The sequence below is a fragment of the Dendropsophus ebraccatus genome, chromosome 12, assembly GCF_027789765.1.
Source record: "Dendropsophus ebraccatus isolate aDenEbr1 chromosome 12, aDenEbr1.pat, whole genome shotgun sequence".
NCBI lineage: Eukaryota > Metazoa > Chordata > Amphibia > Anura > Hylidae > Dendropsophus > Dendropsophus ebraccatus.
The window spans coordinates 32,092,488-32,108,766 of record NC_091465.1 but is presented as its reverse complement, the minus strand read 5'-3'; the positions used below and the strand labels follow the sequence as shown (position 1 = coordinate 32,108,766).

At 46.5% G+C, this 16,279-nt stretch overlaps 1 protein-coding gene across 10 annotated transcripts in view; it reads right to left on the bottom strand.

Annotated features, from left to right (window-relative positions):
* TTLL10 (tubulin tyrosine ligase like 10) overlaps nt 1-16,279 on the bottom strand; it is an 85,579-nt gene that overhangs the window by 66,649 nt on the left and 2,651 nt on the right. For 5 of the 10 annotated variants that reach the window (XM_069947656.1, XM_069947657.1, XM_069947660.1 and 2 more), the window contains exon 2: nt 11,348-11,459. The exons of 3 other annotated variants lie outside the window; for them this stretch is intronic. The gene's annotated coding sequence lies outside the window, so the exon portion shown is untranslated. Of the gene's footprint in view, nt 1-1,960; nt 2,051-11,347; nt 11,460-16,279 lie in introns of those variants that run through there. 2 more of the 10 variants (XM_069947663.1, XM_069947666.1) reach the window with 2 other exon arrangements.

Below are 16,279 nucleotides of genomic sequence, written 5' to 3'. Positions count from 1 at the left end.
ACCATGTTGTCATTGTGTTTTTTACATAACACAACAGTCATCATGTTCCCAGCATACAATGGCTGTGAGTTCACATAGATACAGTATATACCGAGGGCACCATTCAATTAAGCATATCAAATGCAGACGCGTTTTGTCAACTATGTTTAGAATGCCTGAAGTTCCCAACTTCACCAACAGGTGGTGCTCAAAACAGGCTGAAATGGTAAAAAGGAAGAAAGCAGCATTGTCTATATAAATATAATAAATCGCAATGATAAAATATAGCCACGTATGTTTATACTAAAGACTGTAGGCGTATAGGAAGTTAGTGCATTTTTGGAGTGTTCATACAGGCCTGTTTAATATGTCTTTTAACGCACTTCCTTACTGTACCTTCTATTGTTGGACATTATGTTGGTACTCATATTTATTGGGTGAAAGGGTTAATGCAAAACCTATAGTTGTAAATGTATAAATTGCTTCTGAGACTTATACTCTGGAGGCTTGGTAGTCAAGGTACCCTAGGTTCACATCTGGGTCCTGCAACTGTCTGGAGTCTGTAGGGTGTTCCCAGGAAGGGGTGATGGTTTCAGGATGCATGAGCTGAATGTTCAGCTATATGATGTGTTTGAGTCATACCTCCCAACTTTTGCAAAGAGCAAAGAGGGACATGTGCGCCGCGGTCCCAATAGCCACGCCCCCATAGCGACCCTCCATAGCCACACCCCCATAGCAACCCTCCATAGCCACGCCCCTATATCAACCCTCCATAGCCACTCCCCTACAGTCACCACATGCTGCTGACTGAATAGTGCCCTATACAGTATCCAATCCCGCCAAAAATGCCCTATATGGTATCCAATCCCCCATTATAGTGCCCCACATAGTATTCAATCCCCCCAATAGTGCCACACATAGTATCCAATGCCCCCATATAGTGCCCCACATAGTATCCAATCCCCCACATAGTGCCCCACATAGTATCCAATGCCCCCATATAGTGCCCCACATAGTATCCAATCCCCCACATAGTGCCCCACATAGTATCCAATCCCCCACATAGTGCCCCACATAGTATCCAATGCCCCCATATAGTGACCAACATAGTATCCAATCCTCACATAGTGCCCCACATAGAATCCAATCCCCCACATAGTGCCCCACATAGAATCCAATCCCCCATATAGTGCCCCACATAGTATCCAATCCCCCATATAGTGCCCCACATAGTATCCAATCCCCCATATAGTGCCCCACATAGTATCCAATCCCCCATATAGTGCCCCACATAGTATCCAATGCCCCATATAGTGCCCCACATAGTATCCAATGCCCCCATATAGAGCCCCACATAGTAGCCAATGCCCCCATATAGTGCCCCATATAGTAGCCAATCCCCCATATAGTGCCCCACATAGTATCCAATGCCCCATATAGTGCCCCACATAGTATCCAATGCCCCCATATAGAGCCCCACATAGTAGCAATGCCCCATATAGTGCCCCACATAGTATCCAATGCCCCATATAGTGCCCCACATAGTAGCCATGCCCCCATATATGCCCCACATAGTAGCCAATCCCCCATATAGTGCCCACATAGTAGCCAATGCCCCCATATATGCCCCACATAGTAGCCAATCCCCCATATAGTGCCCCACATAGTAGCCAATCCCCCATATATGCCCCACATAGTAAACAATGCCGCCATATAGTGCCCCACATAGTAGCCAATCCCCCAAATATGCCCCACATAGTAGCAATGCCCCATATAGTGCCCCACATAGTAGCCAATCCCCCAAATATGCCCCACATAGTAGCCAATGCCCCCCATATAGTAGCTAATGCCTCCATATAGTGCCCCACATAGTAGCCAATCCCCCCACATAGTAGCCAATACCCCATATAGCGCCCCACAGAGTAGCCAATCCCCCCATTAGTGTGGCACCAGCGGCAAAAACAATAAACCAGTAACTCACCTGTCCTCCGGTCCCAGCAGCTCCTCTCCCGGCAGAGCGCGCACTCCCGTCATCCTCCGGGGCGGGCAGCGGGGTATACAGACACTGACTGTGCCGGAAGTGATTCATGAGCAGGTCACTTCCGGTACAGTTAGTGACTCTGTACCCCCGCTGCCCGCCCCGGAGGATGACGGGAGTGCGCATTCTGCCGGGAGAGGAGCTGCTGGGACCGGAGGACAGGTGAGTAACTGATTTATTGTTTTTTTTCGCTGGGGCCACTTAAAATGCGGGACACGGGGGGCCGTTCCGGGACCGCGGGACAGAACCCCGAAAACGGGACTGTCCCGCGAAATCCGGGACGGTTGGGAGGTATGGTTTGAGTACCTTAAATGGGCTACTTTCTTGTAAAAAAATAGCTCCACCCCTGTCCTCAGTTTATGTGTGGTATTACAACTCAGCTCCATTCACTTCAATGAAACTGAGTTGCAAAACCCACTCTTCAAGTCCAAGAGACTATGAGGGAGAAGCAGTAACTATAATGCTTCTATAAAATGATTGTGCCTTCCAGCTGAGATTGTGTGAGATTGTGTGGCCATTCTAAAAGAAGAGGATTTTTTGGCATCAAAGAGTCTGCCTGGTTCCGGTTGTGACGTCCCCTGAAACCAGACTTACCGGCCGGTGTTGTGAGCAGGTAACCTGCCTTGCCTCCACCCCCTGCCTCCAGGCAACCCGTACCATTACAGACTGAGGAATTTAAAAGGATTCAAATACAATTAGAAAAGCGCGGCAGCTTTCCAGAAACAGCACCACTTCTGTCCAAAGGTTGTGTCTGGTATTGCAGCTCAGTTTCCATACTTGATTTATTCACTTTTTGATGGCAGTCCTGCGCTAACATTGTTACCCCAATGCACACAATGGCAATGTTATGGGGGTTGCAGGGATTACACTTGTGACCAGGCCTCCCATACCACTTCTGCGAGAGGTGCCACTAAAACACCCAGAGCACACCTCCGAAGCCCCTGAGTAAGTACCAGCATCACTAGGGTCAAGGATTAGGACAATAGCCTTTTTTATATATTTATTTCTTTATTTTACCGGTGGCACCGTTACTTATTAGTTAGCATTTTTATTGCAAGGGGCACAAAGGGGGTAGTTATTATTTTATTATTACTTTGCAGAGGTACAAAGGGAGGCACTAAGGTACTATTACTGGGGTAAAAAAAAAATTATTACTATTACTATTTAAAGCTCAAATAAGGGCCCTTTTCCTGCATAGTTCACTATTACTGCTTATTGCACAATATGGACACTATGGGGGAGATTTATCAAACATGGTGTAAAGTGAAACTGGCTCAGTTGCCCCTAGCAACCAATCAGATTCCACTTTTCATTCCTCATAGACTCTTTGGAAAATGAAAGGTGGAATCTGATTGGTTGCTAGGGGCAACTGAGCCAGTTTCACTTTACACCATGTTTGATAAATCTCCCCCCATCTGTTTGTGACTTTGATTTTTGGAGCATTATATATTTGGCACTATTGTTTTCAGAGGGGCATCTATGGTGGTCCAAAAGTAGGTGGACGGTAGGGGTAATAGGGTTATGATGGGGGAGATTTATCAAACATGTGTAAAGTGAAACTGGCTCAGTTGCCCCTAGCAACCAATCAGATTCCACCTTTCATTTCCATAGAGTCTGTGAGGAATGAAAGGTGGAATCTGATTGGTTGCTAGGGACAACTGAGCCCATTTCACTTTACAGGTAGCTTCACACGTACCGGATCTTCAGCGGATTTCACGCTGCGAGTTTGCAGCGAGATCCGCTGCGGATACTGGTAGTGTGAAGTTGAATGGGTCACATACCCGCAGCAGAATTTTCATCCGCTGCCAGTAAGTGACCCAGCCCCTTTAACCCCCCCACCGCCCTATATATTAAGGCCCTATTCCACGGAACGATTTTCGTTCCTAAACTCGCTCCAACGACCACTCGTTAACGATAATCGTTCCGTGGAATAGCTGTAAACGAGCGAACGGCAACTGCAAAATCGTTGGTGAGTTGTTCAAAATAGTTTTTCAGCATGTCGAAAAGAAATCGTTGGTCTTTGAAAGATAATTCGCTAGTCGGTTCGTAAAATTAGAAATCTTTCAGTCGTTCGTAAAAAGGTTTAAAAAAAGTAGGTGTGTTGTATGATCATGATCACCCCGGTAAACGTTTTAAACAACCATGTAACAACTAGAGATGAGCGAACCTGCTGAGGTTCGGGTTCGTATGAACCTGAACTCTCGGCGTCTGATTCCCGCTGTCTGCCCGCTCCGTGGAGAGGGTGGATACAGCCTGAGGACCGCCTAGAAAACTGGGATACAGCCTATGGAGCAAGTTGTTGGAGCAAGTTTATGAACGATAATTGTTCCGTGGAATAGGGCCTTTACCTGTTCGGCGCTGCTGCTGTGTGTGAGGATCCCGACTCCCCTCGGGGATGGGGAGTCGGGAGCTTCACACACAGCTGCGGCGCCAAGCAGGTAATTTATGCTCCAGGCTGGGGGCTGCGGGTGGGTGGGGGTTTGGAGGGGTAAAGGGGCGGGCTTACATATCCGCAGTGGAATGAAGATTCCGCTGTGTGTATGTGACCCATTCAACTTCACACTACCAGGATCCGCAGTGGATTTGCTACGTGTGAAGCTTCCCTACATCATGTTTGATAAGTCTCCCCATCATAACCCTACTACACAAACTGTCCACCTACTTTTGGACCACCCTGTATAAATAAATATATATATATATATATATATATATATATATATATATATTATTCAGTCACTATGTAGTGGTAATAGTGTTTGTCCTGGTGTGTCGGTATAACTTGGGCCTTGTACAGTGGTATTATTGATGCTAGCGTTTCTATAGTGAGTTTTATTTAGCTACAGTACAGAAACAATGTTTAATCCCTGTATTTGTGGTAATGATGTGTCATTTTATAGTGTCGTTATTACATAACCATATATTTGTGTGCTCACACTGTATATGACAGGATTATTTGTGTATCATACATAGCGGTATAATTTATTATACACAGTACATGGCTGCATTATTTCTGTCTAATATACCCTTGTACATGAGAGTCCTAGAGTCCTTATTGAACCTGTGCAGGGTAAGGAGAGAAGAATCAAAGAGTAGATGCTCTTGTTACTGTTGGCAAAACCTGGTAAAATAAAGGGGAGTGTGTGCTCCGATCATTTGCTGCAGGGCGCTCCCTATGTATACCATTGTTACCAACATTACGTAATAGATAATAATAATATTGTAGTATACAGTATTTACTATAAAACATATAAACCTAGCAACAAAGGCCACATGGCCTATTTTGTTCTTGGAAAATCAAGATAAATCCCATTAAGCACACACAATGGTTATCTATATAAAGCCCGGGCTAATTTAAGTATTACAAAGTCTTTCATGGAATGTAAATACTATGCTCTGTGTATACTTGTTCTACAAAGACAGGAAGATTACAGTATATAATCCAGTTGCTAGATACATGTATGCCGTCTCCAAGCGCCACTTTAAAAATTTTCCTCGCTATTTATCTCAAGCGTTAAGTACATAACTGCCAGGATGTGTCCTGTATATGTAATGCACTAGAGCTAGTGAATACCGCCTATTTACTGTACATTGTATGTAGTTTCTAAGTGGAGATACTTATTAAGGGTTTTCTTAGTTTTAAAGCGACTTCGTACCCACAATCTGTCCCCCCCCAAACCACTTGTACCTTCAGATAGTTGCTTTCAATCAAAGATCTGTCCTGGGGTCCATTCGACAGGGGATGCAGTTATTGTCATAAAAACAACTTTTAATCCAGCAGCGCTGTGTCTAACAGCCGGGGCTTACATTTGTATATGCATTAGGCTGGCACACCCTCTCCGTCCTTCCTCCCCACCCTCCTCCTTATTAGGAATGACCCAGGAACATTTACTGCTGTTTGAGCTTTGCACAGGTGTATTAACGATCCAGCCCATGTGCCGGGCTGCCACAGGTGGGGAATAGAAAGCAATCTGCCTGGAGTATTCCTAATGATGAGGAGGGTGGGGAGGAAGGACGGAAAGGTGGTGCCAGCCTAATGCATATACAAATGTAAGCCCAGGCCGTTAGACACAGCGCTGCCGGATTAAAAGTTGTTTTTATCACTATAACTGCATCACCTGCCAAACGGACCCCAGGACAGATATTGGATTAAAAGCAGCTATCTGAAGGTACAAGTGGTTTGGGGGGGTCAGATTGTGGGTACGGAGTCGCTTTAAAGATACTTTTTGACATAGAGTCACAACAGAAGTTTCAGAGCTGAGATCTCAATGTTAATTAGAGTAGCAACAGTGACCATTCAGCTAGTAACTGGCTTATTGGGTATTTTCTGTCGGTAAAGGTGTAGACCAGGTATCAATGATCAGTGGGAAGAAGGCACTACTGAAACTGCAGCGTCAGAGAATCGGAATGGAGAGAAGTGCTCATTTTTAAAATTTTTAGGAAATGCTATCCACAGTATAGAAAATCAATCACTGATCGTCTAGGTGCTGACACCTGGCACATTTGACTCTCAGCTGTTGAACACCCACCCTACATGAATGGGGCCTGAAGCAATTAACTCTGTTCATTGTGTAGTGGCCAGGCCAGGTTACTGGGGCTCAGCTGCCATTCACCTGAGCTGCAGTTACACATCGTTTCACTACACAATAAATGGAGCCAACTGCTTCCAGCCCTGTTCACTGTGTAGTGCAAGAGCTAAACAATTGATCATTAGGGGCCGGGCTGTGGAGTCCGAGTCATGGAGTCCGAGTCGGAGACAGTTTGGGTTTGAGTCGGAGTTGGGAAAAATTTACTTAAAAAAAAACCTTTCAGAATTTTATTATAGAACTTATTATATAAACTCTTATGAATTTTACAATATGACCTGCCACGGATTCCACCGCTCGCCCCTGTGCACATCTCTGCCCGTGCCATAGACACCATCCTATGACTGGGCCAATTCCACCCAAACAATTGACATGTCACAGGTCTAAACAAGGAATGTGCAGCTGATAACAATGTATTTAAATGGACGCACAAGTGATACAGGGATCATAGGTGCAGTCTGGCCGCTCGACTAGTTGTGCCTTGTAAAGTCACTGCAAGAGAGTGCCGATCTTGCTGAAAACTGCAAAATCGGGCGTGCGGGGGTCCGGGGCAGCGATCGGTCGTGCGGGGGGCCGGGGTGGCGATCGGGCGTGCGGGGGGCCGGGGCGGCATTTAGGCGTGCGGGCGGTGCAGGGGTTTAAGGGTGCCGGGGCTGTAAGCTGCAGGCGGTCGGCGGCAGCGCAGGGGTTAAAGGGGCTGGGTCCCATGCAGGCAGCAGATCCGCTGCGTGTATGGGACCCACTGAGCTTCACACTACAGGATACGCAGCTGATTTAGTTTCAAACTCACAGCATGAAAATCCGCTGCGGATCCGGTAGGTGTGAAGTCACCCTTAAACTTGCAGCCCGTGCCAAACGGGAGTATCTGTGCCCTAACTTTGCACCACCCCTCCCTCCCTCCTCCCCACCCTCTTCATCATTAGGAATTCCACTGAAACATTTTCTGCATGCTGATCCAGCAACGATTCAGCCCATGTGCCATGCTGCCACAGGTGGGGAATAGAAGGCAATCTGCCTGGAGCATTCCTAAGGATGAGGAGGGTGGGGAGGAGGGACGGAGGGGTGGTGCAAAATTAGGGCACAGATACTCCTATTTAGCATGGGCTTCAAGTTTAAAAGTATTTTTTTTAGGACAATAACTGCATCACCTGCCGAACGGACCCCAGGACAGATCTTGGATTAAAAGCAGCTATCCGAAGGTACAAGTTGTTTGGGGGGGGGGGGGGGGGGGGGCCAGATTGTGGGTACAGAGTCGCTTTAAACCAAAGCAATGTTCTCAAACCAAGTTACAATTTTGAAAAAACTGTGAGCTCTTCTTGCATGACGCTCTCAATCCAAGTTACTTTTAAACCAAGGTACCACTATACATTGCTTCCAGATCATTCATACAGAGCAAAAGCCATGGAATCACAAACAGCTTTTAAATATGTTTGGTATGTAGACAAGACAGGCAGCGAACAGCACCTAGCTTCCTTAGAAAATCCTCCAAGGTCTCAAGGTGACAAATAAACATCTTACCGCCCAAAATGACTGGTTTGACTGCATTTACTAGAAACAATGTGCTGCATACTTCCTTCAAAGAGGTGTTCTAAAAACTAAACCTAGTTGGAGACAAGTTATTCATTGAACGCAGCCCCGTAAATTCTCATAAACTAGGGCAGGCTAACATGGATGGAAACAAATTGAACATTGCAGCTTCAAGACTTTATTGTGTTTTTGCCATCCAAGGTTACAGCTATTTTTACCTTTTATTGATCAAAATCAATATTGAGATCATACGTAAGGCTAGGTTCACATCTGTGTTGGAGGCTTGGTTCAGAATTTGATGAAATAACCAGGTTATAAAACAGACCAAGCAATGGGGTTTTTTTCCATTTAAAATCCAGTAAAATAGAGGATATCGTGAAGAAACCCCCCGATACACCCCATTAAGGTCAATGAGGTCCATTGGGCCATTTGGCTGAACTGAATCTGTAACAATGGCTTCAAACAGAGCGTCTAATGCAGATTTAGGCTATGTGAACAACGTGAACACCCGGCCGTTCCGTGACCCTGGCCGGGTCACGGAACGGCCAGTCTCAGCCCGGATCATCCCGGCCGGTACTTAAGTACCGGGCGGGTGATCTTTCCAGCCGCGGGCGCATGGGTTATCCTGTAGAAACATTGATTCTGGGGAACTATAAAGTGAAATACAAAGGCGCTATTAGGCCCCCATAATTTGGACCTTATAAAGATCTGTGTACCATGGTAATGATATGTTGCTGGGTGCTTTTTTTCTACCTCTTTCCCATTGATGTGCTAATGATAAGCCATAGGCTGTATCCTTGTTTTCCTGGCAGCCCTAGGATGGCATTCAACTTCTACAGCCGCAAACAGAGAGTATTCAGGTTTGGAGAAAGCTGCCAAAACCAACAGGTCCAATCAACTTTAATGGTGACCAATGCAGAGTTCCTAACAAGGTGAATGCTTCACTCTCTGTTAAGAATAATGTTGAATATAGACAATCCATAGTATGCCATGATGTCCATAGAATGCAGTTGTCAATGGGGCATGAACTCTCCCTTAGTAGACAGTCTAGGCTCTCATTTACAAACTGGGCAACAAAACTAATGGCACCAAGTGTATAGCAAGTGAACGGTGGGAAGTAGCTGGCTGGCATTTTTGGAAAAAGGCCGCATGTGCTCTGTAAGAATGTAATGCAAGGTGTTGTAGTTGGTATTGGAGGTTTTTACAGCTACTAGCACAGATCACTATAAGAAAGTCCTATAACCCACAGGAACAATTTATGAAGAGGCACTTCAGTGACTAGTGCTCCCTTAAAGCAACTCTGTACCCACAATCTGTCCCCCCCCCCAAAAAAAAAAAAACTGCTTGTACCTTCAGATAGTGGCTTTTAATCCATGATCTCTCCTGGGGTCCGTTTGGCAGGTCATGCAGTTATTGTCCTGAAAAACAAGTTTTAAACTTGCAGCCCTGTGTCAAACTGGTGTGGCCTAGAGTGACTGTGCATTAGGGTGGCAAAACCTCTCTGTCCCTTCTCCCCGCCCTCTTCATCATTAGGAATGCCACTGGCAGGATTTTTCCTATTCCTCTGCAGTAAAACTGCACAGATGCCTTAAAAATCCAGCCCATGTGCCGTGTTCTCACAGCTGATGAATAGGAGACAATCTGCCTGGAGCATTCCTAATGGTAAAGAGGGCGGGGAGGAGGTATGGAGAGGTTGTGCCAGCCTAATGCACAGACACTCTAGGTCACGCCAGTTTGACACAGGACTGCAAGTTTAAAAGTTGTTTTTTAGGACAATAACTGCATCACCTGCCGAACGGACCCCAGGACAGATCTTGGATTAAAAGCAGCTATCTGAAGGTTCAAGCGGTTTTAGGGGGTTAGATTGTGGGTACAGAGTCACTTTAAATATACAGTGCACAACCAAGAGGCAAATGGAGACTCAGGAGAGAGGTAAAGGGGTGTGGAAAATAAAGGTCAGGAAAAGTCTAATATGTGGATAAATAAATCCAAAATGGACAGGAGAATCCAGTAAACACAATTCTCATGCAGAAGTATACATCGTTTTTTTTTTTTCAAGACCAGCGTGCTCTCTTTCCCCCAGCTGAATTCACTAAGAGGCACACGCTGTGTGCCCAACCCTGCACTAAATCTACACCTGCATCCAGCAGTTGGGTTTTCTTGACCAACTAAAAATCACAGCCGACTGGAGCCGATTGCATTCAGGGCCACATGAACAATCCAGTGATTATTTGTGCAGCCCCATCTGATGACTGATTAAGCCTTATGGTGCCTCTGTAAACTCAGTGATCAGTGCTCATTTACAGATAGGCCTGTGATTTCTTATATGGCCCTAGGATGTCACCTGTGAGTCACTGGATGTAACTGTACTCTAATCACTTAAATAAGGTCTGCATAGATAGCTCATATAGATTTGGTATTTACCACTATATGGGCACTGTATAGGGGGAATATTGGTCTGTGTATATAGATTGTTGTTGTTGTTGTTGTTTTGTTTGTTTTTTTTATAACAAAGTGATGGCATTTTTCAGCTACTATGTGTTAATAATATGTTGTCATGGGATGAAGGTATTATTTGGGGATAATATGGTGTATTTTCCAGTCATTTTAAGGTGTATGTGGTTATAGTATTGTGGTATTATTTGGTAACAGTAGGGTGTATAATTCAGCCTCATGTAATTTGTTGCCATAGTGAGGCGGCATTATTTATTTCTTCTATAGTGTTTTATTGATAGTATGGTGATAATATTTGTTCTTTGTAGTGGTATTATTTGGTAACTGTATAACTATTACCACCACAGAACCCTCAGCAGTAAACAGGCAGTAACTTCATTGGCGCCTACTTAGGCATCAGAGGTGTTTTTGCCACCGGGTACTGAACCTTTAGCTACACCTTTTGGTCAGACTGTCTGTATTTGGTTAATAGGATCCAGCAAATATCTAGTGCATATGGCTAGTATATATGGCTAGATCATCTAACACGTTTTGTTCTTTATGCATATTACAGGAATAACCTGACTGACGGTCTGGAAGGTCTTCATTAAGGTTTATTTTACTATCATTACAGAGACCTCGGGGTGTAGTTTCCATCAGCATTTTTTCAAAGAGGCTGCTGACAACAGGTTGCAAACAGGACACAAAGTCTCTAGAGTGAGACCTAATCCATAGACAGGCCAAAAGGTCAGGAGCAGAAGGACAAGAAAAAAGAGTTCCATCAAACCTTAGGGTCACGGCAAGCAATCCTTACACATATTCAGATGGTGACAGGCCAGATCAGGTACCAGAAATACTGCCTCATTTTAATACAAAGGAATAGCTCAGGGCAACGTAACCTGTTAAGGATAAAGGATTAAGGATGAATAATACAGAGTCTATGGGAAGAACAAGGACAGCACACTACATACACCTGATATAGCCAGATTTTTCTCTAGATGTTGAAGTTGATATTCCTGTCTTGGATATTATTCAGTACAAGATCCGATCTCACTAAAGATCTACATCTCTACCTTATAATCATTATTACTGGCACATAAGATTTTACGGGCTATAACTTCGGGCTTCTCTCACTTCTCACTGGGCATTATTACTGGCACACCAGTTCTCATTGGGTATTGTATTTGGCACTAACACTCATTTATGTAGACAGTAAAGGGCAGTTCTGTTGAACAGAATGGAGAGGGCGCGCTAGTCTGCTCCCTCTCATCTCCGCTCCAAGAACTAACATGTTAGTTCTTTGAGCGGAGAGCGGCGGAAGCGGACAAGCGCGCGCCCTCTCCATTCACTTACAGCAGCACACTGAGCACGGCAGGATTCCAACGATCTTGCTCAGTGTGAACTGGCCCTAAGGGGGAGTTTTTTTTTTAATGGTGTAAAGTAGAATTGTCTTAGTTGCCCCTAGCAACCAATAAAGAGTCTGTGAGGAATGTAAGGTGGGATCTGATTGGTTGCTAGGGGCAACTGAGCCAGTTCTACTTTACACCAGTCTGATAAATCTCGCCCTAAGGGTGTGTGCACACTACTGATTCCGCATCTCGCCCCTGCCCATTCTTTGGACGCACAATGAAATCCGCCTTACCATAGAATGGAGCCTATGGCACGGGCGGAAATGTACGTGGCCGTGAGCAGGGGCGAGCTGCGGAATCCATGGTGGGTGATCCACACGGATACCGTTGTGTGCACAAGTATGTAAACTATTTTCCATCAAATGATCTCTAGTATTGAAAACAGAGAGAGAGGGAATATCCAATGAAAAAAAGTTACTTTTTACTTTTTTACTTTCAGGGTATTAAAAATTCTACCCAATTTTATAACACTTGGGGTGAGATTTATCAAAAATGGTGTAAAGTGAAACTAGCTCAGTTGCCCCTAGCAACCAATCAGATTCCACCTTTCATTTTACAAAGAGTCTGTGAGGAATGAAAGGTGGAATCTGATTGGTTGCTAGGGGCAACTGAGCCAGTTTCACTTTACACCATGCTTGATAAATCTCCATTGTGGTTCTCATTCACCCGGTCTTCTCAGACTCCTAAATAGCACTAGTTATGTAGTGATATGACCAGGAAGGGTATTGACAGTGTTCTGCCTCGCTGTTGAGTAATAGAGTATAACCAGCGTCCTCTTGGAGCTATGGTATATGAGCCACACTGGCTAGTAGCTCAGTTTATGTAATCTTCATGATTGAATCTGACTTGTGATAGATTTTTTTGCTTCAGGTAATGAACCCTTCTGGCCTAAAGATCCTTTTCCACAGGCCGACTTGCTGCAGACGATAAACGCTGATATCTCGCTTATCGCTGCTGGTTTCCTGAGCCTTTACATGGCTCAATCAATCATTTACTAAATTATTTATGGGGCCCATTAAATGCATCACTCTCAGCTACAAGTGCCTGTAGTGATAATTTAAAGCGGCACTATCAGCAGGTTCTGCCCAATGAACCTGCTGATATGCCCCAGAAGCTCTTTACCTTATAACTGCACGGCGGTTAATGATTTCTCTCTTCTCCTCTGCATTCTGTATATATATATTGCCTAATTGCCCCTATGCTAATCAGGGGCTTTGGAGCATTTGGGGCATCGTGCCATGGCCCAAAGCACCAGCTCGGAGTGCCCAGCCCGCCCCCTTCCATGCCGTCCACTATGAATATTTATATATGCATAGTTAGCGGCACGTGAGGGGGCAGGCTGGGAAGCAGGCCAAGCTGTCGCTCCGGACACCCCAAATGCTCCTAAGCCCCTGATTAGCATAGGGGCATATAGCAAATATATATATACAGAATGCGGAGGAGAAGAGAGGAATAATTAAAGAGCTTCTGGGTAGGGATGGTCCGAACTTGCTGAGGTTCGGGTTCGTATGAACCCAAACGCTCGGCATCAGATTCCCGCTGTCTGCCCGCTCCGTGATGTGGGTGGATACAGCCTATGGCTATGGCTGTATCCCAGCTTTCCAGGCGGTCCTCCCGCTGTATCCACCCTCACCACGGAGCGGGAAGACAGTGGGAATCATTTCCGAGAGTTTGGGTTCGTACGAACCCGAACCGAACCAGGTTCGGACCATCCCTACTTCTGGGGCATATCAGCAGGTTCATTAGGCAGAATCTGCTGATAGTGCCACTTTAAATGGCCACACAAAAGATCCAATCAGCCTATGAATAAGCACTTCTGTGTGGCCTTAAAGTGATACTGTCATACCACTTGCTTTACGTGTGGTTCTCCACACCATCCACAAGCTTAGATGCTGCACATTTAAAATATACCTGTATATAACGTGTCTATGTTTTCTTTCTGCTATGAAATCGCTTCACTTCAAAAGTGGACAGTGTCACCTAGGCGGAGCTATATGACAGATGAGCCCAGAGATGGGGCACAACTGCCGTAAAGCTCCGCCTAGTCAACACTCTTAACCAATTAAATTGAGTAAAAGTGAGGGGTGGACAGTGACAGTATCACTTTAGAAATGCCCATAAACCTTTAACGGCCATTAACCAAAACTCTTGTCCAGCCAACAGCTATTCCTTCCAATGTCCCAATATGCACTCCTACTCTGCTGAGCAAAAGAAGCATTTGTTGTCAATGGGAAGAAAAAAGAAGTCCGCTGCTGGACAACTTATGCTATGTCATGGGATAAGAAAAATAGCAAGTATTGGATATGTACAACCAGGGCCGCATTTACCACTAGGCACCTGTAGTCCGGTGCCTAGGGCAGCACCTTGCAGGGGGAAGGAAACAACTTTTATTTGTTTTTGGGTGTTTTTTTTAGTCTCCCACCTCCCCTTCAGACTTGCCAGTAAATCTGACATCTTTTTGAGGAGGGGGGTATGGTGGTTTCAGTGGCGGATTAAATGTACCCTGGGGCCTGGGCTGCCCCCCCCCCCGGTCAATCCGCCCAAACTGCCCACATTATAATCCACTACTGTCCCCCCCCCTCCACACGCTGTCCCCAATAAACACTGGCTGCCTCCCCTCCCTGCTGACCCCAATAAACATAATGTTTGGTCCCTTGCTGCTACCCCCAGTAAGCATTGTCCACCCCACCTCTGTTGCCCCCAATAAACATATTGCCACTTGTTCACCCGCTGTTGCCCCCAATAAACATATTGCCACCTGGTTTCCTGCTGTTGCCCCCCCCCCCCCAAGGTCACAGCTGCACAGAGGATGTCAGGAGAGGAGGGTGCTAATCCTATAGAAGAGGTCCAGCGGCACAGAGGATGTCAGGAGAGGAGGGTGCTGATCTTATAGGGGAGGTCACAGCAGCACAGAGGATCTCAGGAGAGGAGGGTGCTAATCCTATAGAAGAGATCCCAGCAGCACAGAGGATGTCAGGAGAGGAGGGTGCTGTTCTATAGGGGAGGTCACAGCAGCACAGAGGATGTCAGGAGAGGAGGGTGCTGATCTTATAGGGGAGGTCACAGCAGCACAGAGCATCTCAGGAGAGGAGGGTGCTAATCCTTTAGGAGAGGTCCCAGCAGCACAGAGGATGTCAGAAGAGGAGGGTGCTGATCTTATAGGGGAGGTCGCAGGGTCCCAGCAGCACAGAGGATGTCAGGAGAGGAGGGTGCTAATCTATAAGGGAGGTCACAGCAGCACAGAGGATATCAGCTGGCCCCCTCTATAGCTGGCCTCCTCTTCCCCCTTATTGATGGTCCCCCTCTTCCCTCTTATAGATTGTCCCCCTCTTCTCCCCTTATAGATGGTCCCCCTCTTCTTCTCTTATAGATGGCCCCCTCTTCTCCCCTTATAGATGGTCTCCCTCTTCTCCCCTTATAGATGGTCCCCCTCTTCCCCCCTTATAGATGGTCCCCCTCATAGCTGGCCCCCTCATAGCTGGTCCCCCTCTTCCCTCTCCCTCCCCCCCCCTTATAGATGGTCACCCTCTCCCTCCCTTATAGATGGCCCCCCTCTTCCCTCTTATCCCTCATAGATGGTTCCCCCCCCCCCGTGCACAGCAGATAACACACATGAAATAAAAAACACAACACAACTCACCTGCCATCCGTTCCCCCATTGAGCCTCTCGCCTCCTGGTCTGTCCTTGGCTGATGTGCGTCTGCCGGGGGTGTCCCGTCCTATCTATCCCCAGCAGCGCGCGCATCAAAGAGCTCCCCGTGCACACCGGAAGTCACAGGCGCATGGGGAGCTCTCTGGTGCGTGCGCTGCCGGGGATAGGACGGGACACCCCCTGCAGCCGCGCATCAGCTGGGGACAGCCGGACTCTTGTGCAACGATCGTTCATGTCGGCTGATCGTTGCCTTCTATTACACAAGATGATTATTGTCCGTAACGGCCGATAATCGTTTCGTGTAATAGGGCCTTAAGTTAAAGGAGAAGTCTGCCGATTGCTAAAATCCTGCAGCCTGCAGGGGGAGGGGGAAGTTAATTTCAAGTAGGCACTTACCTTCCCTTGTGCCTGCGGTGAGCAGCGGTAGTGGCTGCAGGACCCCCACCAGGCTCAGGGATCTCCAGGGTGCCCACGTCATGACCCAGCTGATGGACTGGCCGCTCAGCCAATCAGTGACTGGGGAGGGATGCCTCTCCAGTCACTGATTGGCTGAGTGGTCAGTTTGGCATCACAACTCAGAGGAAAATTACTTTTGGTAGGGGTCCCGTAGGTGCTCCTGCAGCTCACATCGGGCACGAGGAGACATTAGTGCCTACTT